Source organism: Artemia franciscana, chromosome 14 (assembly GCF_032884065.1).
Source record: "Artemia franciscana chromosome 14, ASM3288406v1, whole genome shotgun sequence".
Lineage (NCBI taxonomy): Eukaryota > Metazoa > Arthropoda > Branchiopoda > Anostraca > Artemiidae > Artemia > Artemia franciscana.
The window spans coordinates 19,028,920-19,053,476 of record NC_088876.1 but is presented as its reverse complement, the minus strand read 5'-3'; the positions used below and the strand labels follow the sequence as shown (position 1 = coordinate 19,053,476).

General features: G+C 32.8%; 1 long non-coding RNA gene across 2 annotated transcripts in view; it reads left to right on the top strand.

The window, feature by feature from the left end:
• The window catches only part of LOC136035423 (uncharacterized), a 51,813-nt gene extending 36,885 nt beyond the window's left edge, over positions 1 to 14,928 (top strand). The window contains exons 3-5 of one of the 2 annotated variants that reach the window (XR_010619421.1): positions 1,107 to 1,177; positions 5,518 to 5,680; positions 12,755 to 14,928. This is a non-coding gene — a long non-coding RNA (uncharacterized LOC136035423). The remainder of the gene's footprint in view (positions 1 to 1,106; positions 1,178 to 5,517; positions 5,681 to 12,754) is intronic. The other variant, XR_010619420.1, reaches the window with a different exon arrangement.
• Positions 14,929 to 24,557: the final 9,629 nt, after the last annotated feature.

Here is a 24,557-nt window from a genome sequence, read left to right as displayed (position 1 = left end):
AATATACAAAAAATTCTGATAAAATTAAAATAAAATCATCAGAATAAGTCAATTGCTAGAATTTTTTTGTTCTGAGCAAACTAAGTTTTTGACATATTTCATGAAACAGAGGATTAAGACCTCCACTAGGACACATTCATCAATGTCCAAACAAACTCCCTCTTTAGCAACAAATCTTGAATAAAAAAAGAAAATCAATATTAATTGAAAAATAAATTTCAATAGATTTCAAAATGATATTTAGCTTGCTAGGATGGCTTTGATTTTAAGATTTAATAGTTTTACATAATTTTTAATATAAGATTGAATTTTAAATTTAACATTTCTACCTGAAAAACTAAACTAGCTGACTTGACAAATAATTTTTTTTTATTAAATATAAAACTCTGGATTCAGCATAAGCTTGCCCTCAACACGATATAGGAACTGAACATTGTAGTTAAATTTTTCTGGAAAACCTATGAAACTATGTTTGAGGAATCAAATTAATAACTCGGGTCCCTTGTATAAGGCATATAAATTCAATTTTCGTAGAAATATATTTGTAGTGCAATAACGTTTAAATCCTTCTAAATCCCCATAAAAGCTCAATTTAGGACTTTTTTATTAGTTCATCAAACTAAAAATTATATTTCTAAGATCCATGTAAGTATATAAGAAGATTTATACTACATATAGAAGTTAACTTACCCCTTGCTGCAAGCACATTTCAAAACTGAGTCTGAACAGAAACCAAATTCATCCCCTCCAGACTGACATTTGGAAGTATCGCAAGGTGGCGATACTAATTCGGAATTTAGGGTGTTCAAGTCAAATTGCAGATGTTGTAATCCTTGTATGACTAAAACCGTTTGACCACCGAGGGCTGTTTATCCAATTTGGAGATTATCTGCAGCAGAAAGTGATATGTCCCCTAGGATTCTAAGCTCCAGTTGCACACGTGAATTCAATTTCATAATAGATATTGAAAATTGTTCGTAACCAAACTTCTTATCTGTAAATGGAATAAATGCGTATGAACAAAATGTCTATAAATGAATTTACTTTTATTTTATTGCTAAGCAATTTAATCTCGATAAATAATAGAGATTTTTTGTCTTTTACAGTTTATTAGTGTTTCTGCTATTCATTGGTTGAAAAACTGTACAAGAAAATGAGTATTAACAAAAATTAAGAGGTAATTTAATGATTTTTATTTTGTATTTATATTCATATTTTACTATTCTTTTTCGTGATATGATATCCTTTCTTATATTTTAATGTTCTTTTATGTCTTTTAAAAATAAACTTTAGATCCTATCCTATAGCTCCCTAAGTTATAAAATCATTTTTAACTCGAATTTGCATTCTTATTGACATCTGAGAATAGACACGTATTAAGGTCAATATTTATATACATCACGTGCTCTGATTTCAAATTTAGTACTTCTCCGAAATTAGGTGCGTGTATTTGGCTTCTTTGCAAAGAGGACAAATTAGAATAAAAAAAGAAAATCAATGTTAACTGAAAAATAAATTACAATAAATTTCAAAATGATATTTAGCTTGCTAGGATGGCATGATGGCTAGGATTAATAGATTTACATACTTTTTAATATACGATTTAATTTTAAATTTAACATTTCTACCTTAAAAACTAAACTAGCTGACTTGGTAAGGTTTTTTTTATTAAATATAAAACTCTGGATTAAGCATAAGCTTGCCCTCAAGACGATATAGGAACTGAACATTATAGTTAAATATTTCTGGAAAACCTATGAAACTATGTTTGAAGAATCAAATTAATAGCTCGATTCCCTTGTATAAAGCATATCAATTCAATTTTCGTTGAAATATATTTGTAGTGCTATAACAACGTTTAAATCCTTCTAAATCACCATAAAAGCTCTATTTAGGACTTTTTTTTATTAGTTAATCAAACTAAACATTATACTTCTTAGGTTCATGTAAGTATATAAGAAGGTTTATACTACATTTAGAAGTTAACTTACCCCTTGCTGCAAGCACATTTCAAAACTGAGTCTGAACAGAAAGCAAATTCATCCCCTCCAGACTGACATTTCGAAGTATCGCAAGGTGGCGAGACTAATTCGAAATTTAGGGTGTTCAAATCAAATTGCAGATGTTGTAATCCTGGTATGACTAAAACCTTTTGACCACCAAGGACTGTTAATGTAATTTGGAGATTATCTGCAGCAGAAAGTGATATGTCGCTTAGGATTCTCAGCTCCAGTTGCACGCGTGAATTCAATTTCATAATAGATATTGAAAATTGTTCGTAACCAAAACTTCTTACCTGTAAATGGAACAAACGCGCATAAACAAAAAGTCTCTAAATGAATTTACTTTTATTTTATTGCTAAGCAATTAAATCTCGATAAATAGTAGAGAATTTTTGTCTTTTACAGTTTATTAGTGTTTCTGCTATTCATTGGGCGAAAGACTGTAAAAGAAAATGTATATTAACAAAAACAAAAGGGAAATTTAATGATTTTTATTTTGTATTTATATTCACATTTTACTACTTTTTTTTTGTGATATAATATCTTTTCTCATATTTTAATGTTCTTTTATGTCTTTTGAAAATAAACTTTAGATCCTATCCTAAAACCCCCTGATTTATCAAATCAAATCATTTTTATGATCTGATTTATCAAATCAAATCATTCTTATTGACATCCGAGAATAGACACGTATTAAGGTCAATATTTATATAAATCATGCTCTGATTTTCAAATTTCGTACTTTTCTGAAATTAGGTGCGTGTATTTGGCTTCTTTGTAAAGAGGACAAATTAAAGCCACTTTAACGATTTTTTGTGAATAAAAATGAGAGAAAAGAAAAGAGAGAGAAAGAGACTGAGGAGGGAGGGGTGGAAAGAGAGAGAGAGAGGGAAAGAGAGAGAGAGAGAGAGGGAAAGAGAGAGAGAGAGAGAGAGAGAAAGGGAGGGATAGTTTTTTTTAAAAGCAAGACCATTAAACGGTAGTTGGCTTCCTTCGGTTTTGGATAAACTTTTTTTGTTTTAATGAGTATAAAATTGACTTTTAAGCAAATACTTATAGCTAAATTTATTGCAGTAATTAGGGTAATGTATTTTGCAGATGTGGGGTTATCGTAGTCGGAGATCCATTGATTATTCAGTTGAATTGAAACTTTCTGCTCAACAAATCGAGATAGAGAAGGATCTAAAAAAAGAAGCTAATGTAAATTATCGCTCGCAATTAATAAATAAAATAGAGGTCCTGCATACACACTCATAACTCATCTTTTTAATAAATACTAGTCACAATCTTTTTTTACGAGATATTTTTAATCCTTCGGTTATAATAGAGTTTTACAAAACAGTGTGATCTAAAAGTAGTTAGATGGAAAACAATAAAATCTACTTTCTTTATATATTTTCCGTTTTATCTTTTATATTTATGTATTCTTATTAGCACAGTTATTACACTATAATTATACTTTCTTAAGACACCTTGCACAACAAGGGCTCACATATATACACACAAACCCAAAAATGCTGCCAGAGAGACACACAAGTCGATTCCCCATTATTTGATAGCTGGTGTTGCCCCAGCAGGAATCCTTAAAACCCATAAACTATGGTAATTTTCCCTTTTCATTGAGAGTGAATATTCTTACGAAACATTATTAGGAGGATGAGAAAGATTTTCTTTCTTTTTCACTGCGTCGAGACTAGAGGATTTTATTTCTTAGTATTTGGTTTAAATAATGGCATTTTTCATTTAAAAGATATCAAAAACAATATAAAAACAGCATCCCTGATGTTATGTTTGTGTATTTGTTTTCTTTTTTTTTATCCTAAATGAGGGGACTTACTATGAAGCACTGAAAATTATCCCAAGATATTTTTGAAGTTGTTGAATGGCACGGTGTTAACGACAGTTTAGAAAAACGATTGATCAGAGAGTTACTTTTAATACGGATGGAGAAAGTCAAATATTAGTTATGGATTGTTTGTAGCCTAAATCGTGATTCAAACTTTGATTTTACCTACTGTACGTTCTGTTTTACATTCCAAAGAATAGAATACTGTAAATTTCCCCGAAGCTGAATTAATTTCGTTGCCTTCTGCTATTCTTATCATTTTCAATGTAGCCATGATTATCGATTAATTAGAAATTTGAAACCTAGATAACATAGCGTCAATTGAAAGTTTTCTTGTTGAAGAACAAGAAAAACCTTTTGATATAGGGCTACAAGCATTGATAGGATACAGATGACGTCCGAAAACTTTTCAAGCTTTTGGTTTCTCCAATTTATATATTTGAAAATAATTTACACAATTCCAAATTAAGACCAGAATAATGCTGAATTAATGTTGAAACAAATGAGAGATGCTGCTAATAAATATTTTCAAGTTATCTATTATGACTATAGTGCAAAATACTTCCTAATGATCACAATTAAAAGTTATTACCTAGTTTACAACTTCCTTCGATCAAGGTTTGTGGGAAAGGACAGGTACATTGGAATTCAACTTCACTTGCTATCACTGTACAACTTTGTCCCGGTAGACAAGCATCATCAGTGCAAAGGCTTGCATCGATTTGTACGATTAAAAAACAACGAATTAAAATACAATCGAATAACATCTATTGCAAGTTGAATTATGTTGGTTATTATATTACGGGTTAAAAAGACAAGAAATGTGTTACAACATTCATATCGATTTACTATATTTTGATATAAAAGATTTGCATCATATGCAATAAGAAGAACGAGAATGTAAGAGCATAGAAGATTGTGTATGTAAGAGTGTGCAAAAAAAATTGGTAAAGTATATGTTAGACTAAAGAATAATAACAAAAGTATTATGAGAACAACATTAATAAAAAAGATTATAATATAGTTAGATGAATTTATTGCCCATCATAACTGTAAGATACAACGCTGGTGGAGTAATGAAGAAAGAAAATGAAAAGAAAAAAATTGACAAATACAAACAATACCAAAACAAAGAAGAACTGACAAGAGAAAAATACAATTAAGAACATTTAAAGGTGAGAACTAACACATGATCAAGGAAAGAAAATTTCATAGGTGCTTTCACAATTAATCTACCTCCAATACCTCTTATTTCTTTTTTGCTTCACGGACGCTGGACTAAAAATTCCGTACTGCCAGAATAGGGAGCTATTGTTAGTCCAGAGAGGCAGTCGTTGCAAATAGTTTGCATTCTTGTAGTAATACTTCAGTATATCCTGAATGTTTAAGAAGAGACCCAAATGATGCAAGGGTGAGCAGATACAGAGGTACAACTGCATTATTAATGCTAGCTAAGATAAGGCAGTTAAATTTAAACTTTAATACAACTAGTAATCAATGTGCGTTCATAGATTTTCTGGCAAGACTATATTTAAGAAATTGACATGAGACGTGAAGAAAATACCCCATTTGGAAACCAAGATTTGAGCGCTGATTTGAACGTAATGCTCAGAGAATAAGCAGGCATCAATTGAAGTAGTTGACATTGATCCATCTTACCTTTTTCAGAAATCAAGCTAGCAGTCTTTATTTAAACGTCTATTCCTGGGACGATCAACTCTAGAATCGAATCTAATACAGAAAAAGCACTAAGTGTCAAGGAAACTTTTGCTTCAACACCGACACTATTGCTTCGAATAAAGGAGATCACCTGACATATACTGACATCTAGGTCAGTTACACTGGATATATGTTGAACTGAAAAAACAAATTTGCATCAATCCCTTTTTATTAGTCATGTTAAAAACACTTTCATTCGATGGCATGCTTGATTTAAGGCTGTTTGTCAAAAGGGGATATATTAAAAACGGCTAAACGTGTTAAATTGGAACGTTCAGGGAAAGAGAGGGGCATGTTTATTTGACCAATTTGTGATATGTTCACGCTACTAATCCTACTAACATCATTACTACTAGTACTGCTACTACCACTACTACTACTATTGCTACTAGTACTACTACTATTAACACTCTTAGCACTATTACTACTGCAATTACTACTGCTAATACTAGGGTGGTTACCATATCCTCAATAAATTGCTCTTTTAGCTCCAGCAGAAAATTCACTCTACCACTCGAAAAATGTATGCGTGCCTAGCAAAAAATACCATACGTAAAATTGGGCAAACTTTACAATTTATTGAGCTTTCTCCAGCAGCTGTCGGGGTTCGTGTTATCTCCAAACGCAGATTTTTTCAGCCTTTCAACTATTTTGATTAAAATCTCTATTTCGACACTCATCCGTGATCTGTCGCCTGGCAAAAAATATATATATTCCACATTTTTTTAAGATACGAGCTTGAAATCAATACAGTGGGGTTCTCTGATACGCTGAATGAGATGATGTGATTTTCATTAAGATTTTATAGCTTTTGAAGGTGACTCATGCTATTAACACTATTACTACTACTATTACTACTGCTAATACTAGGGTGGTTACCCAATCCTCAATAAATTGCTATTTTACCTCCAGCAAAAGATTCACTCTCCCACCCGAAAAATTCATGCGTGACTACAAAAAAAAACACTATACGAAAATTGGACAACTTTTACAATTTATTGAGCTTTCTCCAGCAGTTGAGTGGGTTCGTGTTATCTTCAAACGTACATTTTTTCGGCCTTTAAACTATTTTTATTAAAATGTCTATTTTGACACGCATCCGTGATCTGTTGTCTGGCAAAAAATACATATTCCACATTTTTTAAGATAATAGCTTGAAATCTATACAGTGGGTTTGTCTGATACGCTGAATCAGATGATGTGATTTTCATTAAGATTCTTTAGCTTTTGAATCTTGATTCTATTACTTTTATTTAATTTTCCCCTTTTTTTCGAAAATGAGGCATATTTTTCAGGCTCGCGACTCATGATATGTAAAATTAACCTTATTAAATTTATGTATTTTCAATTAACATAATAAGCGAATTCTTTTATAATATCTATTGGTGTCAAAATTCCGTTTTTTAGAGTTTCGGTTACTGTTGAGGCGGGATGCTCCTAACCCATAATTCGAATGGCATGTTGAATGAATATTTGAACATATCAAATTCACTACATGCCTTCAAAATTATCAAAAGGGGGTATCAGCTATAATACGAGAAAGATCGAGGGCATTACTTTGAAACATTAAGGGAACGTAAAAAAGGGTTAATCAATATTTGTCTATAATCAAGCTAGTATAAGATCTCGGTTATATTTGATGAACCTACCAGATACCTAAAGACTATGCAGATTTTGATTTCATATATTTGAATCTTTTCTTCCTTTCTCTTTATGTTACGAGGGACGTTTTGTCCAACATATAAATAGCAGCCCATAACGTGGATTGTTATAGAGAAAATTCGAAATAATTTAAAATTTTCTTTTCTTGACCAACAAAAAAGACTAAGTGAATTGGAAATATAAAATTTGGAAATATTTTCCCAGACAAGAGGTTTTCCAAAGAAAAGTAACGAGTAATATCAAATGCAATATAAGCAAAAATAAAGTAAAATAGTTTTCAATGCGAAAAACTACCGTAAAAAACACTAAATAACGACCTCAAACACAAAGAGTAGTAGAAATAATGTCTCCTGGGTCTTCAAGAAAATTGAATGTATCTTGAAATTTACTCAAAACAAATCCCATTTTAAGAGTGTATTTTTCTTAGCTTTATTAGCTTCTAAATTTTTAAGACGTTCAGGAAAGAATATCAGATTGTATCAAAAGTTCGATCCACATTTCAATCTTATAAATATAAAATCACATAGCTCGAAACAAATATTACTTTCAGTAAATTTAATACTAAATTTCTGTATTTAGAAGGCTTAGAGATTATTTGTTTTTTGGTGGATTCTGCTTGTTTTAAGTTCGACTTAATTTCTGCTCATCTTTGGTGTATCTCTCATCTCTTTTCGTACGTGTATTGATACTTAAATTTAAACTGATGAAGATGGCTTGAAAATAAACATTTAAGTACAAAAATTGATTTACCCAGGTTGTAATTCTTCAATTAACAATGGCGATTCTATAGAGGTGATAGTTGAAAGGGAATCTGACCACTCAACACCACTGATCTCCAGCTGGTAATCTTTCGTTGCGAGTAGTTCTTGTTCTAGAATCGAGACGTATCCCTTCGGGGAAGGAACCATTGGAAACTGGCATCTACAGCTAAAAAAGCCAAAAGACAAGTCCTTATTGCAGGTGGCGCCAAGAAGAACACACTGGGCAGTATTTTCTGCTTTGGCGCAAGGTTCTATGGCTGTAGCCTTTATATCTGAAAACAAAACAGGATTTCAGAAGAAGTAATAAGATTCGAATGACAAAGAAAAGAAAAAATTCTTTACTTTTACTACTGAAAGGCTAAAACATGACTAGTTTATCGTCTAATATAGTGTTTACTTTTAAATGAACATTATATTTCATTGCTATTTTTTTACTTTTACACTAAGAAAATTAGTTGCAGCGCAAAATTAACAGGAATATCCATTGTTATTTGCTCAGTTTTCATTTTTGAAAAATTCAATTTAAAGTTTAAAAAGTTCAAACAATCCCGTCGGTAAGAGAAGGCAGGTAAATATTAAAATATATAAATCGATTAGGAAAAAGACAAATCTCGAAATAATTCGAAAAAAGATAGTAGAATTGTATCAGTTAAAAAACGTGACAATTACAGTCAATACATGAAAAATGCCAAGTATTTTTTGAAAATATAATTTGTAAATGACTCTCTCTAAACCATTTTTGTTTAACCCATTTTTTCTCAGTAAGTGCAGTAAACGCTTTTCAACCCTACTTTCATTTGTTAACTTATGTTTGTTAAAAAAAAATAAAACTTTTGAAATCGGGAAAGAAAACCAAACAACTTCAGAATAAATCAATTGTTAGTAGTTATTTCATTCTGAAAAGACTAGGGTTTTAAATTGTCGCATAAAACTGAAGGTTATGACTTCCCCTGGAATCTAAATATATTATTTTCTTACCCAAAGTAACAAAAAGCCATAAACTAATAAGAAAATACCTAATTGTAAAGTAAAGACTAAGACAAAATAAATATTTATAACAAAGACATATCTTGAAATAGTTATAACAAACATAATGTATTTTTGTCGGTTAAAATATTAGGCAATTAGAGTCAATATATAAAAAGTGATACCTATTTGTTTAAGAAACATAATTTTTGATGACTGTCTCGAAGCATTTTTGCCAAGCCTAGTAAACCCAAAAGCGGCTGGATATGCTCTATTTTCTTAAACTAATTCTAGTGTTCACCATATCCATCGAACTCCAACAAACCCACTTCCAAAACCCCTTTGTTGATTTATGTTCAGAAAAAGTTAAAACTTTTCCAATTTGAATTAATAGAAATAGGAGAAAAAGGGAAAAATTTTGTATCTATTAACCTGAAAAAAGCCATTTAAAATAAAGTTGATTTGAATTCAAGTTCATATACAAAAAATTATGATAAAATTAAAATAAAATCATCAGAATAGGTCAATTGCTGGTATTTTTTTGTTTTGAGCAAACTAAGTTTTTGACATAATTCATGAAACAAAGGATTAAGACCTCCACTAGGACCCAAAGATACTATTTTTCTACCTAAAATAAGTAATTACCAAAAAACAAATATTATGATTTTGTTTTTTTCAATCTAAAAACAAGAGCTAAGAGCTCATATGGCACTTGTGACGAGGCGAGAAGAGCTAAGAGCCAAGAGATCATATGGTATGAGCTCTAAGAAAATTCTATGAATCAATAGATTGATTTAAAAAGGAAAATAAGAGGCTTAATGTGGGTCAAGATTTAAAATAAGAGCTCTGTCACAAAGTCCTTCTAAATATCAAAATTCATTAAGATCCGATCACCCACTCCTAAGTTATAAATCCCTAATTTTTTCTAATTTTTCATCTTCCCTTTGCCCCCCAGATGGTCGATTCTGGGAAAACGACTTTATCAAGTCAAATTGTGCAGCTCCCTGACACGCCTACCAATTTTCATCGCCCTAGCATGTCCAGAAGCACCGAATTCGCCAAATCACTGAACCCAACTCCCCCAAAGAGAGTGAATCCAGTACAAATCTGTCAATCACGTATCAAGGACATTTGTTTATTCTATCCACCAAGCTTCATCCCGATTCCTCCACTCCAAGTGTTTTTCCAAGATTTCTCCCTCCAACTCCCCCCAATGTCAAAAGATCTGTTTGGGATTTGAGATAAGAGCTCTGAGACATGAATTCCTTCTAAAAATCAAATTTCATTACGATCCGATCATCTATTCGTAAGACAAAAATACCCCAATTTTCATGTTTTTCAAGAATTCCGGTTTCCCCCTCCAACTCCCCCGAATGTCACAGGATCTGGTCGGAATTTGAAATTACAACTTTAAAGCACAAGATTTTTCTAAACATCAAATTTCATTAAGATCTGGTCACCCTTTCGTGAGTTACAAATACCTCAATTTTCAAAATTACCCCCACCCCCAATTCCACCAAAGAGAGCAGATCCGGTCCAGTTATGTTAGTCCGTACCTTAGATAGGTTTCTATTCTTCCCGTCCAGTTTCATCCTGATATCCTTTTTTTAAGTATTTTCTAAGATTTCCAGTCCCCCAAACTGCCACCTTCTCAATTACGCTTTATCTGGTTGAGATTTAAGATAAGATATCTGAGTTACGAGGTCCTTCTAAATATGAAGTGTCATGAAGATCCCATCACTTCTTCGTAAGTTAAAAATACGTCATTTCTTCTTATTTTTCAGAATTACCCCCCCCCCATTTGAGCAGATCCGTTCCAATTATGTAAATCACGTATGCAAGACTTCTGCTTATTTTTCCAACCAAGTTTCATCCCAATCCCACCAATCTAAGCGTTTTCCATCATTTTAGGTTTCCCCACCCCAAACTTCCCCAATGTCACCAGATCCGGTCAGGATTTAAAATAAGAGTTTTGAGACACGATATCCTTCTAAATATCAAATTTCATGGAGATCCAGTCACCCGTTCGTAAATTAAAAATACCTCATTTTTTCTAATTTTTCAGAATTAACCCCCCCCCCCAACTACCCCAAAGAGAACGGATCCGTTCTGGTTATGTCAATCATGTATCTAGGACTCGTGTTTTTTTCCCACCAAGTTTCATCCCGATCCCTCCTCTCTAAGTGTTTTCCAAGTTTGAGGTTTCCCCCTCCCAACTCCCCCCCCAATGTCACCAGATCTGGTCGGGTTTAAAATAAGAGCTCTGAGCCACGATATCCTTCTAAATATCAAATTTCATTGAGATCCGATCACCCGTTCGTAAGTTAAAAATACCTCGTTTTTTTTTATTTTTCAGAAATAACCCCCCCCCCCCAACTACCCCAAAGAGAGCGGATCCGTTCCGTTTATGTCAATCATCTATCTAGGACTTGTGTTTATTTTTCCCACCATGTTTCATGCCGATCCCTCCACTCTAAGTGTTTTCCAAGTTTTAGGTTTCCCCCTCCGAACTCCCCGCCCCCGTCACCAGATTCGGTCGGGATTTAAAATAAGAGCTCTAAGACACGATATACTTCTAAACATCAAATTTCATTGAGATCCGATCACCCGTTCGTAAGTTGAAAATACCTCATTTTTTCTAATTTTTAAGAATTACTCCCCCCCCCAACTATCCAAAGAGAGCGAATCAGTTCTGATTATGTCAATCATGTATCTGGGACTTGCGCTTATTTTTCCCATCAAGTTTCATCCCGATCCCTCCACTCTAAGTGTTTTCCAAGATTTTAGGTTTCCCCCCTCCAAATCCCCCCAATGTCATCAGATCCGGTCGGGATTCAAAATAAGAGCTCTGAGACAAAATATTCCAAACATCAAATCTCATTAAGATCCAATCACCCGCTCATAAGTTAAAAATACTTCATTTTTTCTATTTTTTGCGAATTAACCGGCCCCCCACTCTCCCCAGATGGTCAAATCGGGAAAACGACTATTTCTAATTTAACCTGGTCCGGGCCCTGATACGCTTGCCAAATTTCATCGTCCTAGCTTACCTGGAAGTGCCTAAAGTAGCAAAACCGGGACCGACAGACCGACAGAATTAGCGATTGCTATATGTCACTTGGTTAACAACCAAGTGCCATAACAACCTTGTTCAATTTTGTTTTGAGAAACAATAAGTCTTACCAATGCATCCATCAATGTATGGAAGAAAACCTAGACGACAAATACACTCAAAATATCCAGGCTGATTGATGCAGGAGGCAGATTCTGTTCCACAGGCATTTGAGTCTTCACATTCATCAATGTCCAAAAAAAACTCCCTCTTTAGAAACAAATATTGAATAAAAAAATTAATGTTAATTGAAAAATAAAGTACAATAAATTTCAAAATGATATTTAGATTGCTAGGGTGGCTTTGATTTTAAGATTTAATAGTTTTACATACTTTTTTAATATAAGATTGAATTTTAAATTTAACATTTCTACCTTAAAAACTAAACTAGCTGACTTGGCAAGGTTTTTTTTTATTGAATATAAAACTCTGGATTAAGCATAAGCTTGCCCTCAAGACGATATAGAAACTGAACATTATAGTTAAATATTTCTGGAAAACCTATGAAACTATGTCTGAGGAATCAAATTAATAACTCGGTTCCCTGGTATAAAGCATATCAATTCAATTTTCGTAGAAATATATTTGTAGTGCTATAGTAACGATTAAATCCTTCTAAATCACCATAAAAGCTCAATTTAGGACTTTTTTATTAGTTAATCAAACTAACCATTATATTTCTTAGGTTCATGTAAGTGTATAAGAAGATTTATACTACATTTAGAAGTTAACTTACCCCTTGCTGCAAGCACATTTCGAAACTGAGTCTGAACAGAAACCAAATTCATCCCCTCCAGACTGACATTTGGAAGTATCGCAAGTTGGCGAGATTAATTCTAAATTTAGTGTGTTCAAGTCATACCGCAGAAGTTGTAATCCTGGTAGGACTAATACCTTTTGACCACCAATCGACCAAGGACTGTTAATGCGATTTGGAGATTATCTGCAGCAGAAAGTGATATGTCGCTTAGGATTCTCAGCTGTAGTTGCACACGTGAATTCAATTTCATTATAGATATTGAAATTGTTCGCAACCAAAACTTCTTACGTGTAAATAGAACAAACGCGTATGAACAAAAAGTCTCTAAATGAATTTACTTTTATTTTATTGCTTAGCAATTTAATCTCGATAAATAGTAGAGATTTTTTGTCTTTTACAGTTTATTAGTGTTTCTGCTATTCATTGGCTGAAAGACTGTACAAGAAAATGAATATGAAGGGGAAATTTAATGATTTTTATTTTTTATTTATATTCATATTTTACTACTTTTTTTCGTGATATAATATCCTTTCTTATATTTTAATGCTCTTTTATGTATTTTGAAAATAAAGTTTAGATCCTACAACCCCCTGATTTATCAAATCATTTTTAACTTGAACTTGCATTCTTATTGACATCCGAGAATAGACACGTATTAAGGTCAATATTTATATAAATCATGCTCTGATTTTCAAATTTCGTACTTTTCTGAAATTAGGTGCGTTTATTTGGCTTCTTTGTAAAGAGGACAAATTAAAGCCACTTTAACGATTTTTTTGTGAAAAAAAAATGAGAGAAAAGGAAAAGAAAAGAGAAAGAAAGGGACTGGGGAGGGGGAGAGAGAGAGAAAGGGAGGGAGAGTGGAAAAGAACAATTTTGTTTTTTAAGCAGGACCATTAAACAGTAGTTGGCTTCCTTCGGTTTTGGATAAACTTTTTTTGTTTTAATGAGTATAAAATTGACTTTTAAGCAAATACTTATAGCTAAATTTATTGCAGTAATTAGGGCAATGTATTTTGCCGATGTGGGGTTATCGTAGTCGGAGATCCATTGATAATTCAGTTGAATTGAAACTTTCTGCTCAACAAATCGAGATAGAGAAGGATCTAAAAAAAGAAACTAATGTAAGAAATCGTTCGTAATTAATAAATCAAATAGAGGCCCTGCATACACACTCAAAACTTATCTTTTTAATACATACTAGTCACAATCTTTTTTTATGAGAATTTTGTAATCCTACGGTTATAATAGAGTTTTTCAAAACAGTGTGATCTAAAAGCAGTTAGATGGAAAACAATAAAATCTATTTTCACTATATATTTTCCGTTTTATCTTTTATATTTATGTATTCTTATTAGCACAGTTATTACGCTATAATTATATTTTCTTAAGACACCTTGCACAACAAAGGCTCACATATATACACAAAAAAACAAAAATGCTGCCAGAGAGACACACAAGTTGATTCCCCATTATTTGATAGCTGCTGTTGCCTCAGCACGAATCCCTAAACCCATAAACTATGGTAATTTTCCCTTTTCATTGAGAGTGAATATTCTTACGGAACATTATTATGAGGATGAGAAAGATTTTCTTTTTTTTTCACTGCGTTGAGCCTAGATGATTTTATTTCTTAGTATTTGGTTTAAATAATGGCATTTTCCTTTAAAAGATATCAAAAACAATATAAGAATAACATCCCTGATGTTCTGTTTGTATATTTGTTTTCTTTTTTTTATCCTAAATGAGGGGACTTACTATGAAGCACTGAAAATTATCCCAAGATATTTTTGAAGCTGTTGAATGGGACGGTGTTAACGACAGTTTAGAAAAACGATTGATCAGAGAGTTACTTTTAATACTGTATGAATGGAAAATAATTAAAATTGTAGATACACTATTTAACGCTTACAATTTTTCCAAGGAAGACAAAATACGGATGGAGAAAGTCAAATATTAGTTTTTGATTGTTTGTAGTCTAAATTGTCATTCAAACTCTTATTTTACCTACTGTACGTTCTGTTTTACATTCCAAAGAATAGAATACTGTAAATTTCCCCGAAGCTGAATGAATTTCTTTGTCTTCTGCTATTCTTATCGTTTTCAATAAAGCCATGATTATCGATTAATTTGAGGTTTGAAACCTAGATAACATAGCGTCATCGAAAGTTTTCTTGTTGAAGAACAAGAAAAACCTTTTGATACAGGGCTACAAGCATTGATAGGATACAGATGACGTCCGAAAACTTTTCAAGCTTTTGGTTTCTCCAATTTATATATTTGAAAATAATTTACACAATTCAAAATTAAGACCAGAATAATGCTGAATTAATGGTGAAACAATTGAGATATGCTGCTAATAAATATTTTCAAGTTATCAATTATGACTATAGTGCAAAAAATTTCCTAATGATAACAATTAAAAGTTATTACCTAGTTTACAACTTCCTTCGATCAAGGTTTGTGGGAAAGGACAGATACATTGGAATCCAACTTCACTGGCTATCACAGTACAACTTTGTCCCGGTAGACAGAAATCATCATCAGTACAAAGGCTTGCACCGATTTTTACGACTAAAAAACAACGAATTAAAATACAATCGAATAACATCTATTTCAAGTTGAATTATGTTGGTTATTATATTACGGGTTAAACAAACAAGAAACGTGTTACAACATTTTTATCGATTTACTACATTTTGATATAAAAGATTTGCATCATATGCAATAAGAAGAACAAGAATGTAAGAGCATAGAAGACTGTGTATGTGTGCAAAAAAAAAATTGGCAAAGTATATGTTAGACTAAATAAAAATAACAGAAGTATTATGAGGACGACTATTAAAAACGATTATAATATACTTAGATGAATTTATTGCCCATCATTGACAAATACAAACAATACCAAAACAAAAAAGAACTGACAAGAGAAAAATACAATTAAGAATAGATAAATGTGAGAACTAAAACATGATCAAGGAATGAAAATTTCATAGATCCTTTCACAATTAATCTACCTCCAATACCTCTTATTTCTTTTTCGCTTCACGGACGCTGGACTAAAAACTCCGTACTGCCAGAATAGGGAGCTATTGTTAGTCCAGAGAGGCAGTCGTTGCAAATAGTTTGCATTCTTGTAGTAATACTTCAGTATATCCTTAATGTTTAAGAAGAGACCCAAATGATGCAAGGGTGAGCAGATACAGAGGCACAACTGCATTATTAATGCTAGCTAAGATACGGCAGTTAAATTTAAACTTTAATACAACTAGTAATCAATGTGCGTTCATAGATTTTCTGGCAAGACTGTATTTAAGAAATTGACATGAAACGTGAAGAATTGACCCCATGTGGAAACCAAGATTTGAGCGCTGATTTGAACGCAATGATTGAGCGGTGATTAATGAAGTATTACTTTGATTAAATTGATAGCCAGTACTTTAATACTTCCTATCAAAAAAATCAAAAATTTTGCTCAGAGAATAAGCAGCCATCAAGTGAAGTAGTCGACATTGATCCATCTTACCTTTTTCAGAAATCAAGCTTGCAGTCTTTATTGAAACGTCTATTCCTGGGACGATCAACTCTAGAATCGAATCTAATACAGAAAAATCACTAAGTGTCAAGGAAACTTTTGCTTCAACACCGACACTATTGCTTCGAATAAAGGAGATCACCTGACATACACTGACATCTAGGTCAGTTACACTGGATATAAGCTGATCCTTCAAAATTGTGTTGAACTAAAAAACAAATTTGCATCAATCCCTTTTTATTAGTCATGTTAAATATTCTCACAAAAACACTTCAATTCGATGGCATGCTTGATTTAAGGCCGTTTGTCAAAAGAGATTTATTAAAAACGGCTGAACGTGTTAAATTGGAACGTTCAGGGAAAGAGAGGGGCATGTTTATTTGACCAATTTGCGATATGTGCACGCTACTAATCCTACTAACATCATTACTACTAATACTGCTACTACCACTACTCCTCCTATTGTTACTAGTACAACTACTATTAACACTCTTAGTACTATTACTACTACAATTACTAGTGCTAATACTAGGGTGGTTACCATATCCTCAATAAATTGCTCTTTTAGCTCCAGCAGAAAATTCACTCTACCACTCGAAAAATGTATGCGTGCCTACCAAAAAATAATATACGTAGAACTGGGGAAATTTTACAATTTATTGAGCTTTCTCCAGCAGTTGTTGGGGTTCGTTTTATCTCCAAACGCATATTTTTTTAGCCTTTCAACTATTTTGATTAAAATCTCTATTTCAAAACTCATCCGAGATCTGTCGTCCGGCAAAAAATATATATATTCCACATTTTTTTAAGATAAGAGCTTGAAACCAATGCAGTGGGGTTCTCTGATACGCTGAATAAGATGATGTGATTTTCATTAAGATTCTATTGCTTTTGAATATGACTCATACTATTAACACTATTACTACTACTATTACTACTGCTAATACTAGGGTGGTTAACCAATCCTCAATAAATTGCTATTTTAGCTCCACCAAAAGATTTACTCTCCCACCCGAAAAATTCATGCGTGACTACCAAAAAATACTATACGAAAATTGGACAACTTTTACAATTTTAAGCTTTCTCCAGCCGTCGAGGGGGTTCTTGTTATATCCAAACGCATATTTTTTCGGCCTTTAAACTATTTTGATTAAAATGACTATTTCGACACGCATACGTGATCTGTCGTCTGGCAAACAATACTTATTTCACATTTTTTTAAGATAATAGCTTGAAATCTCTACAGTGGGTTTGTCTGATACGCTGAATCAGATGATGTGATTTTCATTAAGATTCTTTAGCTTTTGAATCTTGATTCTATTACTTTTATTTAATTTCCCCCTTTTTCGAAAATGAGGCATATTTTCTCAGGCTCGTGACTCATGATATGTAAAATTAACCTTATTAAATTTATATATTTTCAATTAACATAATAAGCAAATTCTTTTATTACATCTATTGGTGTCAAAATTCCGCTTTTTAGAGTTTCGGTTACTGTTGAGCCGGGATGCTCCTAACTCATAATTCGAATGGCATGCTGAATGGATATTTGAACATATCAAATTCACTACATGCCTTCAAAATTGTCAAAAGAGTGTATCAGCAATAATACGAGAAAGATCGAGGTTATTACTTTGAAACATTAAGGGAACATAAAAAAAAAGGATTAATCAATATTTGCCTATAATCAAGCAAGTATAAGATGTCGGTTATATTTGATGAGCCTACCAGATACCTAAAGACTATGCAGATTATAATTTCATATATTTGAATATTTTCCTCCTTTCTCTTTATGGTAGGAGGGACGTTTTGTCCAACATATAAATAGCAGCCCAAAACGTGGATTGTTATAGAGAAAATTCGAAATAATTTAAAATTTTCTTTTCTTGACCAAGAAAAAAGACTAAGTGAATTGGAAATATAAAATTTGGAAATATTTTCGAATATTTGGAAATACTTTATTAGCTTCTAAATTTTTAAGATGTTCAGAAAAGAATATCAGATTGTATCAAAACTTCAATCCACATTTCAATCTTATAAAAAATAAAATCACATAGCTCGAAACAAATATTATTTTCAGTAAAGTTAATACTAAATTTCTGTATTTAGAAGGCTTAGAGATTATTTGTTTTTTGGTAGATTATACTTGTTTTAAGTTCGACTTAATTTCTGCTCATCTTTGGTGTATCTCTCATCTCATTTCATACGTGCATTGATACTTAAATTTAAACTGATGGAGATAGCTTGAAAATAAACATTTAAATAAAAAAATTAAATTACCCAGGTTGTAATTTTTTCAACCAACAATAGAGATTCTATAGAGGTGATAGTTGAAAGGGAATCTGACCACTCAACACCACTGATCTCCAGCTGGTAATCTTTCGTTGCGAGTAGTTCTTGTTCTAGAATCGAGACGCATCCCTTCGGGGAAGGAACCATTGGAAACTGGCATCTACAGCTGGCACCAAGAAGAACACACTGGGCAGCATTTTCTTCTTTGGCGCAAGGTTCTATGGCTGTAGCCTTTATATCTGAAAACAAAAATGGATTTCAGAAGAAGTAATAAGAATCGAATGACAAAGAAAAGAAAAAATTCTTTACTTTCACTACTGAAAGGCTAGAACATGACTAGTTTATCGTATAATTAAATAAAAAAAAACAAGTTTTTTTTAACTGAAAGTAAGGAGCGACATTAAAACTTAAAACGACCAGAAATTACTTCGTATACGAAAGGGGCTGCTTCCTCATCAACGCCCCGCTCTTTACGCTAAAGTTTGATTCTTTCTCTCAACTCTTTTTTTTTAAGTAAAAAACTTTAGCGTAAAGAGCGGGACATTGATGAGAAAGCAGCCCGTTTTGTATACGAAGTAATTTCTGTTCGTTTTAAGTTTTAATCTCGCTTCTTACTTTCAGTTAAAAGAAAACTTGTTTTTTTATTATTTAATTTCTAAAAGTTTTTGAATCAATGCATGTTTTGATTTTGGCTCTCTGCAGAGGAATAATTAAAACGAAATTTGCATTTTTATTTGGCTAAATGGCTTTCTCATAATTTTGATCGAATGATTTTGAGAAAAAAAGAGCGGAGGAGGAAGCCTAGTTGCCCTCAGATTTTCGGTTAATTAAAAAGGCAACTAGAACTTTTAATTTTTTACAAATCTATTTATTAGTAAAGATATACGTAACTTATAAATTAGTTTACGTAAAGAAATTTTGTATTCTCATGTTTTTATTCCATATATGAGGGGGTTCGCCCCCTCGTCAGTACCTCGTTCTTTACTCTAAAGCTTAGATTTTGTCCCAATTCATTAAGAATGACCCCTGGATCACAAAAGCCATAGAGTAAATAGTTGAAATTACTAAAAAATACTTTAGCGTAAAGAGCGAAGTATTAGGAGGAGGTGAGCCCCTCATATGGGTAATAATTTCTGTTCGTTTTAAATTTTAATGCTGCTCCTTATTTAAAGCTGAAAAAAACTTTTTCATGTTTATTTTTTCATTTTTTTTAGAAATGCTAGCAAATCCTGCGCGCCCGTCATGGAAATTGTCCTCCCTCATTACAAACTCCTCGATGGAAAGTTCCCTCAACATATCCCCCTCTTCTCAACCCCTCCCCCAACCGAAAATCCTCGTGAAAACGCCGGTACACTTCCCAATAACCATTGCTATATGTAAGCAATGACCAAAGTTTGTAACTTGTAGCCCCTCCCACGGGGACTGTGGGGGAGTAAGTCGTCCCCAAAGACATAGTCATAAGGTTTTTCGGCTACGTTGAGGAAAATGGCTATCTCAGAATATTGATCAGTTGACTTTGGTAAAATTATTAGCGTGGGAGGGGGCCTAGGTGCCCTCCAATTTTTTTGGTCACTTAAAAAATGCACTAGAACTTTTCATTTTCGTTAGAATGAGCCCTCACGCAGCATTCTATCACAACTGGGTCGATAGGATCACCCTTGGGGAAAAGAAAAAAAAAACAAAACAAAAATACAAATAAACACGCATCCGTGATCTGCCTTCTGGCTCCAAATTTTTGTAGATAGATTTTCATCTCTTTTTCCTTTTCTAGAACAGGAGGGTTCTCTACTACGTTGAATCTGATGGTGTGATTTTCCTTAAGATTCTATGACTTTTAGGGGGTGTTTCACCCTATTTTCTAAAATAGCGCAAATTTTCTCAGGCTTGTAACTTTTGATGGGTATGGCTAAACTTGATGAAACTTTCATATTTAAAATCAGCATTAAAATGTAATACTTTTGGTGTAGTTATTGGTATAAAATTCCATTTTTTTGAGTTTTGGTTACTATTGAGCCGGGTCAATCCTTACTACAGTTCGTTACCATGAACTGCTTGATATAGTTTCTATTTTTTTTACTTTTACACTAAGAAAATTAGTTGCAGCGCAAAGTTAACATTTGGGAATATCCATTGGTATTTGCTCAGTTTTTATTATTGAAAAATTCAATTTAAAGTTTAAGAAAGTTAAAACAATCCCGTCGGTAATAGAAGGCAGGTAAATAGTAAAATAAATCAATAGATTAGGAAAAAGACAAATCTCGAAATAATTCGAAAAAAGATAGTAGAATTGTATCAGTTAAAAAACGTGAAAATTACAGTCAATACATGAAAAACGCCAAGTATTTTTTTAAACCATAATTTGTAAATGACTCTCTCTAAACCATTTTTGTTTAACCCATTTTATAACCATTTTTTTTTTAAGAATTTGGCCCAATTGTTTTAAACGTCTTTCTATCATTCCTCATTTCACAATTCTCCGAAGTGCAGTAAACCCTTTTCAATACTACTCCCCTTTGTTAACTTTTGATTAAAATCTCTATTTCGACACTCATCCGTGATCTTTCGTCTGGCAAAAAATATATATATATTCCACATTTTTAAGATAAGAGTTTGAAATCAATACAGTGGGGTTCTCTGATACGCTGAATGAGATGATGTGATTTTCATTAAGATTCTATAGCTTTTGAATATGACTAATACTATTAACACTATTACTACTGCTTATACTAGGGTGGTTACCCAATCCTCAATTAATTGCTATTTTAGCTCCGGCTAAAGATTCACTCACCCACCCAAAAAATCCATGCGTGACTATCAAAAAAATACTACACGAAAATTGGACAACTTTTAAAATTTATTGAGCTTTCTCCAGCAGTTGAGGGGGTTCGTCTTATCTCCAAACGCATATTTTTTGGCCTTTAAGCTATTTTGATTAAAATATTTATTTCGATAAACATCCGTGATCCGTCGTCTGGCAAGGAATACATATTCCACATTTTTTAAGATAATAGCTTGAAATCTCTACAGTGGGTTTGTCTGATACGCTGAATTAGAAGATGTGATTTTCATTAAGATTCTTTAGCTTTTGGGTCTTGATTCTATTACTTTTATTTAATTTCCCCCTTTTTTCGAAAATGAGGCATATTTTCTCAGGCTCGTGACTCATGATATGTAGAATTAACCTTATTAAATTTCTTTATTTTCAATTAATATAATAAGCGAATTCTTTTATTATATGTATTGGTGTCAAAATTCCGTTTTTTACAGTCTCGGTTACTGTTGAGCCGGGATGCTCCTAGCCCATAATTCGAATGGCATGTTGAATGAATATTTGAACATATCAAAGTCACTACATGCCTTCAAAATTGTCAAAAGGGGGTATCAGCTATAATCAAACAGTTCGTGGTAACGAACTGTAGTAAGGAGCGACCCGGCTCAATAGTAACCAAAACTCTAAAAAATGGAATTTTGATACCAATACCTACATCAAAAGAATCGCATTTTAATGCTAATTTTAAATATAGAAGTTTAATCAAGTTTAGTCTTACCCATCAAAAGTTACGAGCCTGAGAAAAATTTGCGTTATTTTAGAAAATAGGGGGAAACGCCCCCTAGAAGTCATAAAATCTTAACGAAAATCACACCATCAGATTCAGCGTATCAGAGAACCCTATTTTAGTTTCAAGCTCCTATCTAAAAAAATGTGGAATTTTCTATTTTTTGCCAGAAGGCAGATCACGGACGCGTGTTTATTTGTTTTTTTGTTTTTGTTTTTTTCCCAGGGGTGATCGTATCGACTCATTTGTCCTAGAATGTTGCAAGAGGGCTCATTCGAACGGAAATGAAAAATTCTAGTACCCTTTTTAAGTTACCAAAAAAATTGGAGGGCACCTAGGCCCCCTCCCACGCTAATTATTTTACCAAAGTCAACGGATCAAAATTCTGAGATAGCCATTTTATTCAGCGTAGTCGAAAAACCTTATAACTATGTCTTTGGGGACGACTTACTCCCCCACAGTCCCCTTGGGAGGGGCTACAAGTTACAAACTTTGGTCATTGCTTACATATAGCAATGGTTATTGGGAAGTGTACCGGCGTTTTCACGAGGATTTTCGGTTGGGGGAGGGGTTGAGAAGAGGGGGATATGTTGAGGGAACTTTCCATCGAGGAGTTTGTAATGGGGGAGGACAATTTCCATGACGGGCGCGCAGGATTTGCTAGCATTTCTAAAAAAAAATGAAAAAATAAACATGAAAAAGTTTTTTCAGCTTTAAATAAGGAGCAGCATTAAAATTTAAAACAAACAGAAATTATTACCCTTTTGAGGGACTCACCTCCTCCTAATACCTCCTAATTATTGGGAAGTGTACAGGCGTTTTCAGGAGGATTTTTTTGGTGTGGGGAGGGGTTGAGAAGAGGGGGATATGCTGGGGGAGCTTTCCATCGATAATTTGTCATGGGGGAAGAAAATCTCCATGAAGGGAGCGCAGGATTTATTAGCATTATTTAAAAACACAATGAAAAAATAAATATGAAAAAGTTCTTTCAGCTGGAAGTAAGGAACAGCATTAAAACTTAAAACAAACAGAAATTATTACCCATTTGAGGGACTCACCTCCTCCTAATACCACGCTCTTTACGTTAAAGTATTTTTAGTAATTTCAACTATTTATTCTACGGCTTTTGTGATTCTGGGGTCATTCTTAATGAATCGGGACAAAATTTAAGCTTTAGTGTAAAGAGCGAGGATCTGACAAGGGGGCGAACCCCCTCATATATGTAACAAAAATATGAGAATACAAAAGTTCTTTACGTAAGCTAGTTTATAAGTTCCGTAAATCTTTTACTAGTAAAAATATTCGTAAAAATTAAAAGTTCTAGTTGCATTTTTAATTGACCAAAAATTCGGAGGGCAACTAGGCTTCCTCCCCCGCTCTTTTTTTTCTCAAAATCATTCGATCAAAATTATGAGAAAGCCATTTAGCCAAAAAAAATGCAAATTTCATTTTAATTATTCCTGTGCGGAGAGCCAAAATCAAAACATGCATTATTTCAAAAACGTTCAGAAATTAAATAAAAAAAAACAAGTTTTTTTAACTGAAAGTAAGGAGCGACATTAAAACTTAAAACGAACTGAAATTACTTCGTATATGAAAGAGGCTGCTTCCTCATCAACGCCCCGCTCTTTACGCTAAAGTTTTTTACTGTTTTAAAAAGAAGAATTGAGAGATGGAGAGTCAAAATCAAATCATGCATTGATTCAAATACGTTCAGAAATTAAATGAAAAAAACAAGTTTTTTTAACTGAAAGTAAGGAGCGACATTAAAACTTAAAACAAACAGAAATTACTTCGTATATGAAAGAGGCTGCTTCCTCATCAACGCCCCGCTCTTTACGCTAAAGTTTTTTACTGTTTTAAAAAGAAGAATTGAGAGACAGAGTCAATTTTTAGCGTAAAGAGTGGAGCGTTCATGAGGAAGCAGCCTCTTTCATATACGAAGTAATTTCTGTTCGTTTTAAGTTTTAATGTCGCTCCTTACTTTCAGTTAAAACAACTTGTTTTTTTTATTTAATACGAGAAAGATCGAGGGTATTACTTTGAAACATTAAGGGAACGTAAAAAAAAAGGGTTAATCAATATTTGCCTATAATCAAGCTAGTATAAGATGTCGGTTATATTTGATGAGCCTACCAGATACCTAAAGACTATGCATATTTTAATTTCACATATTTGAATATTTTCCTCCTTTCTCTTTATGGTACGAGGGATGTTTTGTCCAACATATAAATAGCAGCCCATAACGTGGATTGTTACAGAGAAAATTCGAAATAATTTAAAATTTTCTTTTCTTGACCAACAAAAAAGACTATTGGAAATATAAAATTTGGAAATATTTTCC